This window comes from Manis pentadactyla, chromosome X (assembly GCF_030020395.1).
Source record: "Manis pentadactyla isolate mManPen7 chromosome X, mManPen7.hap1, whole genome shotgun sequence".
Classification (NCBI taxonomy): domain Eukaryota; kingdom Metazoa; phylum Chordata; class Mammalia; order Pholidota; family Manidae; genus Manis; species Manis pentadactyla.
In genome coordinates, this window is record NC_080038.1 from 135,910,698 (window position 1) to 135,931,646 (window position 20,949).

Sequence of the window (20,949 nt, forward strand, 5' to 3'; positions counted from 1 at the left end):
CTATTACTTGATTCTCAGAAAGGCTTGTTTCTCAGCCTTTCTTGTCTTTAATCCACCAGATTTGTTCCTTCCAAGTCCCTGGTCATCCAACAAGAAAAATGTCTGTGTCTTTGTGATCAATGTACCATCTTTCCTCCTAGGAAAGTAGACAAGAAGATACTGAGAATTCCTTTGGGATATAACAAACAATTTTTGTTAATATTTCATATGTGTTTTCCTCATCTAATTCAGTGATCTCACAGGAAAAATAACAATACTGGGGAGATTAGAGGGTGAGTATAATCTAAACAACATGGAACTTCTCTCACCTAAGCAGACGTAGTGAGTACCACCATTGATTAACCAATATTCCAGCAGCAGCAACCAATCTTTCTTACATGATTAGGAATTAATGAATTAATGGGTTATGGGTCATAGGTGGGTTATACTGTGCCTCTCCCATGGCGGAGGAGATAAGACTTTGTCCGAAAACATAGATTTTAATTTGGATTTGCTCTCCATGCCCATTCTCCCTCTTGCAGCATGTTAGTTTGCTAGGGCCCTCATAACAAAACACCACAGAATGGGTGGCTTTAACAACATGATTTATTTTTTCACAGATCTGGAGGCTAGAAGTCCATGATGAAGGTGTTGGCAGGTTTGTTCTTACCTTGTGAGATACTAGGGTTTAGGGCTTCAACACATGCATTTGGGGGGAGTGGACACAATTTAGCCCGTCATACAGAACTTATGAAAATAGGTTACACAATGATGATATCCAAATTTGCCTTCAACCAAGTAAATCACTTCCCACACAAAGAAATAAGGTGTGGACTGACTGCCCATATTTCTCCCTGGAAATGAAAAAATTCCCAATGATTGTGGGAGACCTTAACTCACTTCCCTTAGACATTAATAAATCAGTAAGATGTACAATTACTAGGGATATTGAAGATGAACTACAGAATTATCATTTGTTTTAGACAGCATAATAGAATGCATTTTTTAAGGAACATATGAAATATTAAATAGAATTTATTGTCTATTATGTCCCAAAGGAATTCTCAATGAATATTAAAGAATCCAAAATGCACAGGCCACAAATCCTGAGTACACTGTAATAAAATAAGAAATCAATAATGGATACTTCTATGTATAATAAAAAAATAAATACTTTGGAAACAATAAAACACAAATGGATCGAATAAGAAACTATGATAGAAATTATAAAATATTTAGAACTCAAAGGCAAGGAAAATATGACATATCAAAATTCCTGGTAGGCAACCAAAATAGTACTTAGTGGAAAAAAGAATGGGTGAAAATGCATGTATTATAAAATGAGAAAAGATTGAAAATTAATGGGCTAGTTGTTTCACTCTAGAAGTTAGAATAAAAAAACAAAGGCACAAAAATACAGGGAAGCTAACAGTAGGAACTAATGAACAGCGAATACTCAATAGAGAGCTTCAACATACTAAAGCTAGTTTTTGAAAATTAATAAAATAGACAATCTCCTTGTAAAAGTCTGCAAGAGAAAAGAATCATAGAAATGAGAAGATAATTATATGTAGTTTTTTAGGTAATAAAAATATTATAAATACTTTTGTCCTAATAAATGTAGGAAAGCTTGAAATGGACCATATAAACTATGAAAACGACTCAAGAAGTATTAGAAAGCATGAATTACGGATCAGAAAATCTATCTTTCCTGAAAATGTTTCAGATAGAATTGAAAGAAGGATCTTCTTATTTCATTAAAATAAATGAAAGTTATCATTAATCTAGAAGGCTTTGAAATATGACAAGGATTAATGTGACAGAGAACATTGCAGACTTATAAGCACAGATGTAAAAATCTTCAATAACATTAAGAAACTGAATCCACTAGTATATAGTATGTATGTCATAACTGAGTGGTTTTTCTCAGGAATGAAAAGATACTGTGACATAAAAGAAACTGACTAATTCACCTTTAAGCGATTGAAGGAGAAAAACTACCTGCGGGAAGCGGAAAAGGGCATTCAGTAAATCAAACAGATGTTTGTAATAAAAATGCTTAGCAATCTAGATATTCTTCAAAACAGAAAACTTATCTACCCCAAATCTGCAACAAGCACAGTTAAAGTGACAGACTTTGGCTTTCATGTCAGAACAGGACATAAGCATTCACCCTTGCTGCTGCTTTCCCACATCATACTAAATTCCGTAGCTAAAAATAATTGAACCAAAATAAATAAGAATAAAGGAATTAGAAGGAAGTATAGTTTTAATTGAAAAAATTAGATTCTATTTACAATATTGGTAAATTTATAAATAACTAATGACATAACTAACAGTCAGTGTGTAAGAATTGTAGATGACGAAAAGTAAAAACGTTTGCGAAAGGTCTTAAGGGTTGATTTAAATAATGGAGCGATATAATACCCCAAGGAGTCACTCCTTGGTTCTCTCTCCCTCCACCTCACATCGGGTCCACCCAGTCCTATCCTCTGCCCCTCCACACCGTCTTGAATGTTTTAGGTAATCTTTCCCTCCACTGCCATCCCAGCCACTACTCTCCCTAGCTTTGATTACTTCCAATAGCTCCAATGATGTCTTTGATTAGCTCCAATAATGTCTATATTGCTCCCTGTGCTTCCATTTTAGGTTTCCACACTCCATTCTCCACATAGCACCCCAAATATTTTCTCAATATAAATACAGTTCTGTCTTTGCCCTAATTATGTTCTCCAAAGGTGTTCATTTGCACATGAACTAAAATCCAAACTCCTAACATGCCCAAATCTCCTTTCTATGTCTCTTCCATTCCTTATCTACCCCCAACCACACTGTCCTTTCTGTTCCTCAAATTAGTGATACTGAGACCATACATGGTGCCTGGCACAGTTGTGGGGTAATTCCTAACAGACCCGCACCTTTTATTCTCAAAAGCATCCTGATTTGGACAATAAATTATGTGGTCACTTGTCGCTTATCTTGGATTTTCAGATCGGGAGAACTGGGTATTTCTGTGTATGGTAGTGATGTGCATGATTCTCTTGGGCTTTTTTTTTTAATGATAGGAAATCTAATTGATCAAAGGCACCAACTTCTCCTTTGCCCTGAAATCCATCTAAAATCTGTGCTGAGGCCACAACTCCCAGGCGTTGCTCCCAACCAATGACTGAATAATACTAAAGTGGACATGCTTCTGGGAGACAAAGGACTTCTCTGTTGGTCTACTTCGGTTCAAGGACTCACAGATGGCTATGTCCAAACTCCTTAGGGTGCCCCACAGTCTAGATTGCTTCTACCCAACCTTCTCTTCCCCTCTTCTTCTCTAGCTGTCAGATTTGACAGCTCTTCCAGCTTTCCCAACTTCATCCATATTCAAAATAAGTGGTACCCAGAATGGGCCTAAACAATAGTAAGATAAGGATTTCTAACTGGCTCACACACCCTGTCATCTCCACCTCACTCCACCCCACACTGCAAGCGAAGAGGACACATTCTTGAGAGGTACCATGAATAGTTCTTGGCACAAAAGAGTTTTTCAGTTGCTACATATTTCACCTGTGATAACCTTGGAAAATATCTCAGTAGAGGGGAATGCTGTAGCAGGCACAACAAAGCAGGCATTTGGAATATATGAGGAGAAGAGGGCTTACAAAGACAGCAGAGTTGGCTGGTTAACGCTAAGCTGTATTGACACACTGCATACAGATAATGAGAGACTTAGAGCTGTTAACAAGCAGTTAATAGATAAGTGCAAGAACCAGAGGACCTTAGCGGTAGTACATAAAGAGGCCCTCATTACTTGTAGCAGAATGCCAGATACAATCAAAGAGTAGGCTGAAGAACTAACTGTGAGAGTTTCAGAGCTCCAGAGACACCAAAGCTGGTCTGTTATGTGAAGGTCTGTTATGTGAAGGTGAATCTAGTATCCTGAAAACTCGAAGGGCACATCTAGATGGCGGTCTTAAGTATATGGACTCTCCAGTGCTCCCACACTCCACACACACAGACACAGCAGGCAGGTGTAGGAGGCCCATACTTCCCATGTAACAGCTAGACTTCTGCTGTAATTCAAGAGGCTGCGGAAGCCACTCTCCCCCCAGGCAATTGGTGCCCCTTTAGGAATTTCTCCCATCTGCCCTCTGGGGCACAACACTTGTAACTAGTGTCAAATTCCAGTGTAATCTAGCTGTAGACAAGCTGGGGCTGGTAAGGGATGAGATTATATATTTAAAAGAATTACAAGAACTATCCAGTATATATCAACAGGATCCAGGGGACTACAGTTGGGTTTTCAGGGTGTCTGATGGGGTCAGGAGTAAGGCTGGATAAGCAAGAATTCATTCATTGACTTGGGTACATTTTCTTGGGGCATGGGATTTAACATCCTAGCAAGGACTCCATGTAACAGGAAAAACTTGCTGTTAGGATGGTCCTTAGAAGCCTTGATAAAATTATGGCCATTGTTCAGCAAAGATATGCATACATGTCCCTGAAAGATGGCAAAAAAGAAAGAGATTTAGGGAGGTGCACACTCCAGAATGGATATATTAAGGCTAAAACCCCACAACAGATTTGTATTCCCTGAGAAGACCCAGAGAATGCACTATATTACCAAGGTAATCAGGATTTTACTGGTGACAGGGGCACAAGCATCACTTAGAATTTCAGTGATAGCTCTTTTCTTTAAGGTGGGGTAAATGTTAATAAAGGTACTTGCAGGGCTGGGCTCGTTAATGGCTATGCTATGATGCTGGAGCCATGATATCATAGAGGCTAGGGAGCAGTGTTTAACTATGAGAAGTCAAAAGGCCACATTTAACCACAATGGCCAGCAAGACTGGAGGAGCAGCTAAAAGGGTTTGACCCACAGGGAGCTGTAGAGATTGTTAATAGAGCATGGGCGTAACTAGGGTAAAAATAGAGGGTGGATAATAAGGGTACTGCTTAATATCTTTAATCAGAAAAGGGTAAGAATGGAAGAGCAAAGGGTTGAGGAAAGTCACCCTAACAAAAGGTCACAATCCCTTTCTTAGTTCCCAGACCTGAGCTAATTTTCAGTTCTAAAATCCATTGACTGAAGAGGTATCTGTGTCTCTAGGGGAAAGACTGCATAAAACCGTAGCAAATATATGTCATGACAATTCCCCCAGTCCTTGCCCAAAGGGACCCATGGCCATTTATTCAAGTAACTGATAAAATGGGCATACCCAGACATTTTAAGATGATTAGACACAGAATGTGAGTTGATATGGATACCCAAAAGCCCAAAGAATCATTGCAGATCCCGTGGGGTAAGGCCCCATGGGGGCCAAGTAGTATAGAGCCCTGGCTAAAGTCTGGTTCACAGTGGGCCCTGTGGTTGTTTACCCAGATGCTAAGTGTATAATTAGAATGTATACTGGGCATTTAGAGTAATTCCCATATTAGGTCCTTGGCTTGGGGTCTGATATATAGTGGGAAAGGCTGAATAGGAAGCACTGAGAATGCTCCCCACCCTCCCTAGACAAGATACATGTGTGTGTGTGTGTGTGTGTGTGTGTGTGTATTCCAATGCTATATATATATAGTATTGGAAGTAGCAATTATAGCAATTATTAAGGCCTAAAAGATGTTGAGGTGATCGTCCATATCATATCTACAATTAATTCACCAAGCTGGCTTCTACAGAAACTTAATGGATCTTATAGAAGGACTATAGACTTACGTATGCTCTGATTATAGCTGCTGTACTACTTATAATATCACTGCTAGAGCAAATTAATAACTCCTGAAGTACATGAAAGTGAGCAATGGCCATATGTTTGGAGGCTTGGAAGAAGAAAGACTGATACATAAGACAAGGAGTTCAATGTTGGAGGTATGTGGATGGGCATATGGGAATGAGGACAAAGTGTGATTTGTGTCACATATCAACACCCACCAGAAAGCATCTACCTTGGAAGAAGTACTGTACAACCAAGTTGACAAAATAAGTAAGCCAGTGGACCTTCACCTTCATCATTGGCAGTTCTAAAATTGGCACAATGGACATATGAACAGTTTCTGGTAGCTGAAATGAAGGCTACATGTGAGCCCAATAGCATAGACTCCCACTTAAGGAGGGTGATATGGTTACTACTGCTTGTCAATATCAGAATTGTCAGCAACAGAGACCAATACTAAGCTCCCAGTATAGCAGTATTCCTTGAAGATATCTACCAGTCAAGTTGACTATATTGGACTCTTTCATCCTCTGAGGGCCAATAGTTGATCCTCACAGGGATACTTATCCAGACAGGAGCTTGCCTTTCCTGTTTGCAGAGCTTCAGCCAGCACTACTATCTGCATGCTCATGGAATTCCTGATCTATAGGCCTGGTATACCACGTAGCATGGCATCTGACCAAACTAACCCCTCATGGCAAAGAAGGTACAGGAGCAGGCCAATGACCGTGGGATCTACTGGTCATATCACATACCACACCAGGCAGAGGCAACTGTCTGAAAGAGCACTGGAAAAGCGGTTTAAAGGTACAGCTGAAGTCTCAGCTTAGAAGAAACACTGAAAAGAGAGAGCAAACCTTGAAAGTATTGTGTATTTGCTAAGTCAGAGACCTCTATGCGGTGCTGTACTCCAATATTAAGGGTACATGAATCCAGGAAACAAGGGTTGGAAGCAAGAATGGCCCCAATTACCTTTACTCCTGGTGACCTATTGAGGGACTTTTGCCTCCTGTCCCCTCAGTTCTGGGTTTTGCAAGGCTGAAGGTCCTGTTTTCCAAAGCGGGCATGGGGGCATGCTCTTTCCAGGGGACAAACAAAGGTTCCAGTGAACTACAAGTCAAAGCTGATGCCAGGGCACTTTGGATCCTTGTGCCCAGGGACCAACAGGTGAGAGAGGGAGTCACTGTCCGGGCAGGTAGTGGATCCTGGTATTCCGGGGAGGAAGGGTGGCTTGTACAAAATGATGGCCAGGAGAAATTGTATGTTGGATCCCAGGTGACCCACGAGGGCACCTCCTTTACTTTCTTGCCCCCTTGTAACTGTCAATGAAGAAGTACAGCAATATCAGAGAGGTTCTCACACAGAGAATGAAAGTTTGGGTCCCACCCCTAGGTGAGGACTGAGACCCACGGATGAGACAGCTGAGTGCGAGGTGACTCTAGAATGAATAGTGGACAAGGGACAGGAGGGGTGCCACTTGTGTCCCCAAGACCAACTGCAATGATGGGGGTTGTAGTCCACCCCACAGACCACCTTCTTCTGAGCTCTCCCTCAGAAAGAAATGTCCAGGGGAACTACCCAGGAGTTTCTCCATAGACCTGTGTGGAGAAGTAGATCTCCATGACCCAGCAGGTGGATGGTGCTGGCCATAAGAATACACCTCACAGACCCTCTACAGGGCGCATAGTTGACCAAGGGCCTCAGCTGCTGCAGTCTGAAATCCATCCTTTTGTTTGGGCCAAGGCCCACTCCCACAGACTTCTCCTAGCATTTGAATATTATAGAAGATACAAGGAAGACCCATTATTGGAAGATATGGGGCTCCTGTCAGCTGATAATGATTCAAAGAGTACCTCATGGCTTTGCTAAACCTTCTTAGAATACCCTACAGTATAAATCACTTTCACCCAACCTTCCTTTCCTCTATCTTTCAATGGAGGTCAGACTTGGCTTGTCAGTTTGACAGCTTTCTCAACCTCTCTATCCCCTTCATATATATGTTCACATATGGGGTTCTCTTAATAAAACTCCTGCAATCTATATTAGCATCTGCTTTTCTGGGAATCCAGACTAACACAATGGCTGACTAAAAAGATATGTATGTTATGAACTTGGGAATGGATAGCTGAAATGGAATGGAGTCACTGGAGTTTAGGAGATAGAGGTAATGAAAGTTTTGGTATGGATCACCCAAGTTTGATATTAACAGTCCTGTAAATGATGGAACTAAAGAAGGTCGTAAAGTAAGTAATCCAGGGTTAAAGTTTTCAATGAATATAAAAGGTCTGTCCTGGAGAATACTTTCAAATAATTAAATCACAGAGGCTAAAGTGTAGTAGAGCAAAGAGAATGAGCTCCAATGGAAATGTTTTACACCAAGACAACATTTGACCTGAAATTAGCAATGTGAAGTGGAAATATTGCTGACTCTTGTAACTAGCTGCAGGACCTTGTAAAATGAGTAACCTCTGAAGAACTGCATGGAAGTTTCAATCCCCAAGGGAGAGCTAGATGTCTGTCATGATAAAGAGATACAAGGGGCATTCTGTGTGTGTGTATGTATGTGTATTTACGTACATATATACAATATATATATAGCACATATATTTATGGAATATGTATACATAATATGTATTTAAAGAAAATATATAACATACACAATATATATAATACATATTTACAGAATGTATTATATATAGAGAGAATGTTATATACACACAGAAAATATCTGTGTAGAATATATATATACATATGGAGACTATAAAGAATATATATAATATATATAAATATGTAGATATAAATATATAAATATATATATTCTATATACTTGTATATATATAAAATATACAGAATATATAGATATATAAAACTAAATATAAGTATATATACATATATAGATATAGAATATATACACAGAACATATATAAATATAGAATATATCTACTTCTATATCTACTTGTCTGTCTATCTGTCTACTTTTACTAGTGTAGTGCAGTATGGTATAAGGTAAAAGTTATTTGCTTACCAAAGAACATGTATTCCAGTGATCCAGTTAGAAAAATGTGGCAGTGATGTTAGCAATGAGTATACAAGTCAAGAATAGTAAAAGGTAAAGCAAGACAGGGTGAGATGATGGGCACAGTTAGGTGAACAAAGGGTAGTATGAAAGGGTGACAGAGTCAAGTGATTTATGCAGCTTTACAGTCCCAAAGAAATTACAGTATTGTTCCTGGGTTAACAGACACTGCTCAGTTTTAGAATTGGTACATTTTTCTGTTTGCTGCCTTGTTAGAGATGCTTGGCCTTTGCTTGGGATGTCAGATTGAACAAGGAAAAACCATATTTTGTACTACAAAATATCCATGATGTTTTTCTTTCTGTTAAAATTAATTCAGTTCTCCCAATTCCTTTGTATTTCTCCACATTCAACATTTTGTGTAGCTTCTCCATCATGGGACACAACCTCACGACATCAATCATGCCTTATATTTGTACAATGCTTTGAAAAATGCTCACGTTCAGTATCTCATTTGTGCTCATAAACAAGTGAGAAATTGAAAGGATTAGTATTTTCCCATTTTAAGGAAAAGGGAACTAAAAGAGTTAGAGTATACTGGAAGCTCTGACCCCAAATCTTGGGGTTGTTTTCACCAATGTACAGACACTGAATTCCGTTTCTTAAACAAGCATGTTAAGGTATAAGAGAAAAATTAGAAAATTGATGGAACCTCTGCTAATATTTCAAAAATTATGATTTTGAATGATATGAGAGCTGATTCTTTAGAAATAGGATTGATTTATAAATATTGACTTGAAATAATACATTTAAAGCCCCAAGTTTCCAGTTCTGTCAGAGGAGCTTGTATCACACTAAGCCTCATAGAGTTGATTGGAAAGGCTATAAAATTTTGTTTAAAATCTTGAGATATATTTTGATTGTCCACTTTCAGAGGTCAGAAGTCTGAAATGGATCTCCCTGGGCTAAAATTAAGGAGTCCGGAGGGCTGTGGTCTTTCTGGAGGCTCGAGGGGAGAACCCATCCCCTTGCCTTTTTTAGCTTCTTGAGGCCACTTACATTCCTTGAGTCAGGACCTCCTTCCATCTTAGAAGCCAGCAATGGTTAGTCAAGTATTTCTAAAGATGCTGTTTGTCTGGTTATGACTCTTCCACCTTCTTCTTCCATTTATAAGGTCCTTTGTGGTTAACCTGGGCCCACCAGGATGATCATGGTCCCAACTTAAAGTTGGCTGATTAACAACCTTAATTCCATACGTATCCTTATTCTCCTTTGCAATCTTCTAGGTTCCAGTGACTAGAATGTGGACATCTTGGGAGAACCATTTTGCCTACTACACAAGGCCCATGTAGGTCAATAAAGGCAAAAAGAAAATGGAGGGGGTTCAACCACTGAATGGAAGAAACAAAAGGAGTGCGATTCAGATTTATATGGTTTTGAGTCTAAAGGCAAGCCCCAATCCATGCTGCATAGGAAGGCCCTGCACTTGTATTAGCTTGAGCAGACAATTTTGCATTCCTACCAGCAGTAATAACAATTCTGTTGCTCCACATCCTCACCAGCATTTCATGTTTCAGTGTTTTGGATTTGGCCATTCTAATAGGTGTGTAGTGGTATCTCGTTTTAATTTGCATTTCCCTGATGACATGTGATGTGGAGCACCCTTTCATATGCCTATTTGCTATCTGCATTTCTTCCTTGGTGAGGTGTCTGTTCAGATTCTTCATTCTGTTTAACAATGTACGAGAAGTATTAGTCAATGAAACTAGACAAGGGAGGAAAAATCAATTTGAGGCATAATAACTGGTAAAGAAGTGAAGCCATCTCTATTTTCAGATGCTATGAGAGCTTATCTAAAAATTTATAAAGCTTTGATGACAGAACTAATTGAAACAATAAAAGCATTCAGTAAGATAGCAGAACATAAAATTAATGTACAGAAATTAACAGCTTTCATATGTAAAATCAATTGCTAGGGGCAATAATAGTAGAGAAATACCATTTAAAATAGCATCAGAGAAGATCACTTTCTTAGGAATAAAATGAACATGAGCAGTGTGAAACTTCTATGAAGAAAATGTTACAACACTCATGAAAGGCACCCAAGCAGACCTCAACATGTTGGAAGATATGCCCTGGTCTTGTGTAGGAGGAATAAACATCATAAAGATGTCCATTATCTCTGCTGATTTATAAATTTAATGTGATTCGAGTAAGAACATTTATTCACATTTAAATAGAGCTTAATTAGTTGATAATAAAGGCAAGTCAATGATAAAATTTATATAGAAAACCATTATGCAAGTAGAGCTAGGATAACACAAAACAAAGGAAAACTGCAAGGGACACCAGCCTTACCAGACGTGAAACCATACTGTAGTCTCATTAAATAGAGTAGTACTGACATATGAATAACAACAACAAAAAAACCCCGAGTGTGATAGAATAGAAATGCCAGAAATTAATCTAAATACATATGAAAATGTATTATGTAATTAATGTGGCATCTCAAAATACTGGGGCAAAGGTAGGCTTTAAAAAGTGGTCTTGGAAAAACTGGCTAATAATTTTGGAAAAGATAAAATCATATCTACCTCACACCAAAATCAAGAATGAAATCTAAATAGATGACTTATCTAAAGGTAAAAGAATAAATGACAACGGTACTGGAAAAAATCATGGGTGACTTTCCATTTATCTTATGTGTATAGCTAGGCCTTCTACCTACGGCTTAAAATCTGGAGGCAATAAGAAAAAAATGTTGATGACTGTGGCTACATAAATACAAAAAAAAATCTGTTGCATGGCAAAAACAAAACAAAACCCAGCATAAATGAAACTGTACCTTCCAGACTGGGAGTAAATCTTTGTACTGTATGTCAAATATAAAGAGTCAATGTCCCTAATCTATAAGAACTTGTAAAAATTGAGGGGGAAACTCCAAAATCTTGATTGAAAAAATGGAGAAAATATATGAGCAGAAAATTCACAAAAGCAGGTATAAAAATGGCCCTGAAATGTATGAGAGGATATGCATTCTCAGTCATATTTGGAGAAAGGTAAATTAGAACTATGCTAAGAAATTATTTGTCACCTATCAGATTGGCAAAAATTAAAAAGAATGACAGCACATGATGTTAATGAAGCTATAGTGAAAAGGAGATCCTCAAACTGGTGAAATTCCTTCTGGGGGAATTTGGTTGTAACTAACAAAAATATGGATGTACTATTTTACATAGTAACTCCACTTCAGGGAACCTACCCTGAAGATAGAGCTCCAATAATGACAAAAAATATGCACAAGGATATTCATGACAGCATTATTTGTAATTATAATATATTGAAAACAATCTAAATTCCTACATAGAGAAGAGTGATTGGATAAATTATGCTAATCCATACATTGCAATACTACGCAGTTGTAAAAAATAACAAGAATGACTTCTGTAAAGAGATAAGGATTTCCAAAATACATTCTTAAATAAAAATTAAAAAGTGCAAAAGATTATCTATAACATGCTACATTTTGTGTAAGAAAGATGAATAACAAAGTTATACATGTACACATACTCATTTAACAAAAAGAAACAAAGGGAGAATAAGCCAAAACTAATGACATCATTTATATAGAATGAGTGGATCAAAACATATGGAAAATGTTGGGGAATTAGAATGGGGAAGAAAGGACAGGGAATGACATTTTTCTAAGAACAATTTTATGTATAGTACTGACTTTGAGAACTTAATTAATATTTCTTACACCCAATGACATTAATAATAAAAATCCACAAAAATGGGGATTGGGACCCAGAATGGAACACAAACAGGATCAAATAAACATAATATAAGTGAATGACATAACTATAATGAAGGGGGGATAAGAATCCACCTTCATAACTGGGAAAAAATACTGTGACTATATTTCTAGAAGCAGAGACACAAATAACATACAGAAACATTGTAGTATAGTTAATAGGTTTGTTTTTCATGGGAGTATACATCATCAATTTTCAAACTCCTTTAAATGTATTTGAGAATTGACCAAATAAGTAAAAATATGTACAAAAAGTTATACATTTCTCATTGTCAGAGACAAATTATAAATAAAGAAGGATGCCTAGAATTGATCTTGTGATATTTGAGAAGAACTGGTGGTTTCAGTATGACCTCATGGTTTCTAGTATACAGAGAGATATGGAAATAGACATGTATATGCATAAATACATACATATCCTAGCTCTGACCATTAAGCCAGGAGCCTTCTAACAATGACACCCAAGTATCAATGAACACAATTAGCACCCAGGTCTTGGGTTCTAACTCTGTTGACCAGCAATCAGCGATGCCTGGAGGAAAGGCTGATTCCAGGGCTTGGGCAGGAAAAGTCAAACATGAGCCTGAAACATATTGCAGCACCGAATATGGAAGTGTACAAAAAATGATGTAAGAAGGACTCAAGAGCCAACTCGAAAAGGCTCTCAGTGGTCAAATCTGGGACAACGTAAGCAACAAAATAAATAATAACAGTATGAAATCATATTCCATAAAATAAATACAACTCCACAAGTTTCTACAGATATAAATAAAATAATTTAATAAATGGGGAGAAAGGGAAAGTTCCTCCTTACAATATAATTCTAGCTAATAAAAATAAAAGAATGATGGAAATAGAAAAATAATCACTTGCAAGCACCACAGTACTAATTGTTTCAGGCAAGAATCATGAAAGGATACTAAAATTAGTAGGCAGTATATGATGAGAAACAGGATAATTATAGAGGCTCAGAATATCCGCTTCAAGATGTCTATTAATTGTAAAGTTTAAAATAGTAACTCTATGGTGGAGAAACCTAGCAGACACTACCTTAACCACTGACAAAGTTAACATTACCACTAATGGGATGAATCAGCCTCGTGCTTCCTGACACATGCACTGAGAAGGATATAACATCACTTATGTGGTACTCCTGCCAAAACTTCATAAGATGAATGTAATTATGAGAAAATCTTATAGAAATCCAAAGTTTGGGGCTTTCTACAAAATAGCTGGTTGATAGTCTTCAAATATGCCAAGGTCATTAAACACAAATAAAGACTGAGGACCTATTTAAGAATAAAAGAGAGTAAGGAGCTATGAAAACTAAATACAATGTCTGATACTGGATGGAATCCTGAACTAGAAGAAAGAAAAGATACTAGCAGGAAAATTGGTGAACTTTGAATAATGTCTGTAGAATTTATTATAGCATGGCAACAATGGTACTTTTCCGATTTTCATAACTGTACTGTGATTTTGCAAGATATTGTTAGCATTGGGGGATCTGGGTGATGTATACATAGTTAAACTTTGAACTACGATTATATTGTTGTTAAGTCTGAAAAATTAAAAATGGAAAAAAATTAGGTATTTAAATAACCCAGTGGAAGGCAGGCCAGGAAAAACAGAGGAACAGAAAGCATATGTGACAAGTAGAAGACAAATAGTAAAGTGGTAAACAAAAATCATATGCAGACATATTAAATGTAAATGGATTTAACATTCCAATTAAAATTCAGAGACCATCAGACTAGATGAAAGAACAATATCCAACTATTTGTTTTCTACATGAGATGAGCTTTAAATATAAAAACACAGGTCGAATGTAAAAGGATTAAAAAAGGTTTATTAAGCAAAAAATAAGAACAAGAAAACTGGATTAATTATATTCATGTAAGACAAAGCAGATTTCAAGACAAGTTGACCTGTATTGAACTCTATGGCAAACAACAGCGGCATGAGCATATTTCAAGTGTGCATGGAATAACCACCAAGATAAACCATATACTGAGCCATCAATACATTTTTAAATATATCAGTATACAGAGTATGTGTCTGACTACAATAGAATAAAGTAAAAAATCAGTAATAATAACATATCTAGAATATCCTCAGATAACTACATTAACCAAATATACACTTCTAAATAACTCCTTGGTTGAAGAAAAAATCAAAAGAGATATTAGAAAATATGCTTAACTGAATAAAAAGGGAAATACAGAATTAACATTTATGGCTTGTAACTAATGCAATGTCTAGGGAGAAATTTATTAGTTTTTAGAAACCAATAAAGAAATCTGGGTTTTGACCATAAGAATTTAGATAAAGTAGATCACATAAATCCAAAGCAGAAGGATATAATGAAGTAAAAAGAAGTTAAAACAAAAAGACAAAATTTGTTTCCTTGAGACAATAAGTAAATTGATAGTCCCCTAGCAAGACTGATTAAGGAAAAAGAGAGAAAACAGTTATTTCCAATATGCAGAGTGAATGAGGGGATATCACTGTATATGTGACATGACTTAAAAGTATGATAAATACTATAAACAAGTTTATGCCAAGTATTTTGGCATTTTCGATGAAATAAAAATATTTCTTGAAAAACACAAATTATCAAAACTGTTAAAAGTGACACAGAAAACTTGAATACATCTGTATCTATTAAATAAATGAAATCATTTGTTCAAAACCTTCGCATAAAGAACACTGCAGGCTCAGATGGTTTTCACTGTTGTATTCTAACACATAATGGAGAAATAGTACCAATCTCACACAAAACACATTCAGAAAATAGAGAAAATACTTGCCAGTACATTTTACAAGGCCCAGCATAACCCTGATACCAAAACCAAAGAAAAAATTACAGTAGAAGAAAATTACCAAACAATATCACCTGAAGATAAGATGCAAAGAATAAAAACCCCACAAAATCCACAGGTAAATCAAACCCAGAAATATATTAAAATGAAAGTATTTTACGACCAAATAAGGTTTATTCCCAAGAATGCTATCCCCACCCCTTGGAATGCACAGCTGGTTTCATATTAGAAAATCAATCAATGTGATTAACTATATACACGGATACAGAAGAAAGTCATTTGATCATCTACATATATGCAAAAATCAGGACTTCACTGAATTCAATTCTGCTCATGAACAAAAACTTGCAGCAAATCCGGAACAGAAGGGAATTAATTCAGATTGATAGATAGTATGTATAAAAGACAACAAACTACAGTTGTAATCCTTCTTAATGGTAAAAGACTAAACATGTTTCTCTTGGATTAAAAACAAAGCCACGATGAAATCTGAATCTCTACTGTCGATTGTGTAATAATGTGATTTTCAGTTTCCTGATATGGATAAGTGTACTGTTGCTATGTAAGAGAATACCATTGTTCTTAGGAAATACAGAGTCCAATATTTAGGGGCGAATGGAAACAGTATCTATAGTTTAATGTCAAATGATTCTTAGAGTGGAGAGAGGGATTCAGTGAGAGAGGCACAGAGAAAGAGAGGGAGGAAGGATCATAGAGCACTGGGGCCAAAAATGTAAAGAAGAGGTAAATCTTAGTAAAGAGTATAACGAGTTTCTGTATCATTGTTGCAACTTGTCTTTACGGTTTAACATATTAAAATAAAAAATTAATGAATACAGTTCCTATTAGATTGTCTGGTCTATTGAGGTCATTATTAGTCATAATAAGTGAATTAATTTGAGCAGTAATAGAAACAAGAAAGGGTGGAACTAGTTGATATGCCTATATGATAATTCTGAGCCAGATATGTTATATTTAGTGTATTTTTCCAAAATGTTTAGTGAATTTTATTCAGAGATTTAAGTTTCTAAGATCTTAAGATCAATTTTTCCTTAGAATATTTTTAATACAAAGAAAGCTGGTGCCATTACAGTAAAAAAATACTCATTTAATTTGATGACAAAAAGTCAGGTAGTTTCCTAACATAACCCACATAAGTGTGAAATAAAAATATTACCAATTAATTTTTAAATGATTTGGGTCAGTTCACAAGTTATATCATTTCCCTGGGAGAACAGCACTTCAATACTTAATGATTTTGATTTTTGCTACATCTTTCCTTAGTAATGCATTCTTCCCGGATATTAACTAAAATCTGGTGATGATGGCTGTTGTAAAACAATAAAATGTTCATGCCAACTTCTTATCAGAAAAGCAAGAACAATGTTTGAGACTGGGTAAGAAGCCTGACATTTGATTTCTAGGTTGAGATTAACCATGATTTCAGGTAGGAGCCTTCCCTATGAAGCATGTAGTATTTACAAACACAGTGGCATCCTCTCTTTGTCTAGATCATACCCACCATTCCAATTATTCCCTTGTTTACATGCAAGGATGGACAGGAAATCACTACTATGGGCCATTTGCTGCATACCAGGCACTGAACAAAGGCACTTTAAATATAGTTTTAGCACTGAATGTTCCCAACAACTCTATAAAGTATTATTATCTTTATTTTATCTTAGGAATGTGAGAAACAGGGAAGTTCAACGACTGACTTAAGGTCAAAGGGCTATTTTGGCCATATTGTTTCAACCACACATTGCTTTACCACTTCTGTTACTCTAGTTTCTTCACCTACAAAATGAGGATAACAATGATTTAGCATATAACAGTACTGTAGAGATTATGATATGATAATGCAATACTTTAATGTAAAGACTGAATACATCCAGAATGAAAGTAATATGATATCCTGCTTTATATTGTCTCTTGATCTAAGTGGATATGATAATAAGCATATTTTAGTAGGAAATTATGTTTCTTTTTCCGATTGTATTTTTAAAAATATTTGCTCCCATATAGAGGGGCGGAAGATGGCGGCGTGAGTAGAGCAGCGGAAATCTCCTCCCAAAACAACATATATCTATGAAAATATAACAAAGACAACCCTTCCTAGAATAAAGATCAGAGGACACAGGACAATATCCAGACCACATCCACACCTGAGAGAACCCAGCGCCTCGCGAAGGGGGTAAGATACAAGCCCCGGCCCCGCGGGAGCCGAGCGCCCCTCCCCCCAGCTCCCGGCGGGAGAAGAGCAGGCAGAGCGGGAGGGAGATGGAGCCCAGGGCTGCCGAACACCCAGCCCCAGCCATCCGGGCCAGAGTGCAGGGCCCTCGATACTGGGAAAACAGGGCAGCAAGAACAGTGAGCAGGCACTGGAGGCTGGGCGACAGAGGACATAAGAAAAGCGCGCGACCATTTTTTTTTTTTTTTGCTTTTTTGCTGCTTTGTTTTGGCGAGCGCTTTCTGGAAGTCTTAAAGGGACAGGGACCCCAATACTAGGGAAACAGGGCAGAAAGACCGGTGAGCAGAGGCCTGAGGCTGGCACCGGAGAATAAAGAAAAATGAACGACCACCTTTTTTTTTTTTAATTAAAAAAATTTTTTTTTTTTTTAATTAAAAAAATTTTTTTTCTTGTTTTTTTTTGTGGTCGTTGTTTTGTTTTGGCGGGTGCTTTTTGGAACTCTTAAAGGGGCAGGGTGGGACACTTAATCCAGAGGTAGGGAATCCGGGATCTCTGGGCACCCTAACCCCTGGGCTGCAGGGAGCAGGGACGCCCCTTACGGAGATAAATAGCCTCCCAGCAGCTCCTGCTCCAACGCGACTCCACCATTTTGGAGTAGCTGCCCGAGCCAGGCCACGCCCACAGCAACAGCGGAGATTAACTCCATAGCAGCCGGGCAGGAAGCAGAAACCCTGTCTGCGCGCAGCTGCGCAGCACAAGCCACTAGAGGCCGCTGTTCTCCCAGGAGAGGAGGGCCACAAACCAACAAGAAAGGAAGTCCTTCCAGCCGTCACTCGTCCCAGTTCTGCAGACTATTCCTATCACCATGAAAAGGCAAAGCTACAGGCAGACAAAGATCACAGAGACAACACCAGAGAAGGAGACAGACCTAACCAGTCTTCCTGACAAAGAATTCAAAATAAGAATCATAAACATGCTGACAGAGATGCAGAGAAATACGCAAGAAAAATGGGATGAAGTCCGGAAAGAGATCACAGATGCCAGAAAGGAGATCGCAGAAATGAAACAAACTCTGGAAGGGTTTATAAGCAGAATGGATAGAATGCAAGAGGCCATTGATGGAATTGAAATCAGAGAACAGGAACGCATAGAAGCTGACATAGAGAGAGATAAAAGGATCTCCAGGAATGAAACAATATTAAGAGAACTCCGTGACCAATCCAAAAGGAACAATATCCGTATTATAGGGGTCCCAGAAGAAGAAGAGAGAGGAAAAGAGATGGAAAGTATCTTAGAAGAAATAATTGCTGAAAACTTCCCCATACTGGGGGAGGAAGTAATCAAACAGACCATGGAAATACACAGAACCCCCAACAGAAAGGATCCAAGAAGGGCAACACCAAGACACATAATAATTAAAATGGCAAAGATCAAGGACAAGGAAAGAGTGTTAAAGGCAGCTAGAGAGAAAAAGGTCACCTATAAAGGGAAACCCATCAGGCTAACATCAGATTTCTCAACAGAAACCCTACAGGCCAGAAGAGAATGGCATGATATATTTAATACAATGAAACAGAAGGGCCTTGAACCAAGGATACTGTATCCAGCACGACTATCATTCAAATATGACGGTGGGATTAAACAATTCCCAGACAAACAAAAGCTGAGGGAATTTGCTTTCCACAAACCACCTCTACAGAACATCATACAGGGACTGCTCTAGATGGGAGCACTCCTAGAAGGAGCACAGCACAAAACACCCAACATATGAAGAATCGAGGAGGAGGAACAAGAAGGGAGAGAAGAAAAGAATCTCCAGACAGTGTATATAACAGCTCAATAAGCGAGCTAAGTTAGGCAGTAAGATACTAAAGAGGCTAACCTTGAACCTTTGGTAACCACGAATTTAAAGCCTGCAATGGCAATAAGTACATATCTTTCAATAGTCACCCTAAATGTTAATGGGTTGAATGCACCAATCAAAAGACACAGAGTAACAGAATGGATAAAAAAGCAAGACCCATCTATATGCTGCTTACAAGAAACTCACCTCAAACCCAAAGACATGTACAGACTAAAAGTCAAGGGATGGAAAAACATATTTCAAGCAAACAACAGTGAGAAGAAAGCAGGGGTTGCAGTACTAATATCAGACAAAATAGACTTCAAAACAAAGAAAGTAACAAGAGATAAAGAAGGACACTACATAATGATAAAGGGCTCAGTCAAACAAGAGGATATAACCATTCTAAATATATATGCACCCAACACAGGAGGACCAGCATATGTGAAACAAATACTAACAGAACTAAAGGGGGATATAGACTGCAATGCATTCATTCTAGGAGACTTTAACACACCACTCACCCCAAAGGATAGATCCACTGGGCAGAAAATAAGTAAGGACACGGAAGCACTGAACAACACAGTAGAGCAGATGGACCTAATAGACATCTATAGAACTCTACATCCAAAAGCAGCGGGATATACATTCTTCTCAAGTGCACATGGAACATTCTCCAGAATAGACCACATACTAGGCCACAAAAAGAGCCTCAGAAAATTCCAAAAGATTGAAATCCTACCAACCAACTTTTCAGACCACAAAGGCATAAAACTAGAAATAAACTGTACAAAGAAAGCAAAGAGGCTCACAAACACATGGAGGCTTAACAACACGCTCCTAAATAATCAATGGATCAATGACCAAATCAAAATGGAGATCCAGCAATATATGGAAATAAATGACAACAACAACACTAAGCCCCAACTTCTGTGGGACTATATTAAGCTGAAAAGCTTCTGTACAGCAAAAGACACCATCAATAGAACAAGAAGGATCCCTACAGTATGGGAGAATATATTTGAAAATGACACATCCGATAAAGGCTTGACGTCCAGAATATATAAGGAGCTCTCACGCCTCAACAAACAAAAAACAAATAACCCAATTAAAAAATGGGCAGAGGAACTGAAGAGACAGTTCTCCAAAAAAGAAATACAGATGGCCAACAGACACATGAAAAGATGCTCCACATCGCTAATTATCAGAGAAATGCAAATTAAAACTACAATGAGGTATCACCTCACACCAGTAAGGATGGCTGCCATCCAAAAGACAAACAACAACAAATGTTGGCGAGGCTGTGGAGAAAGGGGAACCCTCCTACACTGCTGGTGGGAATGTAAGTTAGTTCAACCATTGTGGAAAGCAGTATGGAGGTACATCAAAATGCTCAAAACAGACTTACCATTTGACCCAGGAATTCCACTCCTAGGAATTTACCCTAAGAACGCAGCAATCAAGTTTGAGAAAGACAGATGCACCCCTATGTTTATTGCCGCACTATTTACAATAGCCAAGAATTGGAAGCAACCTAAATGTCCATCAATAGATGAATGGATAAAGAAGATGTGGTACATAT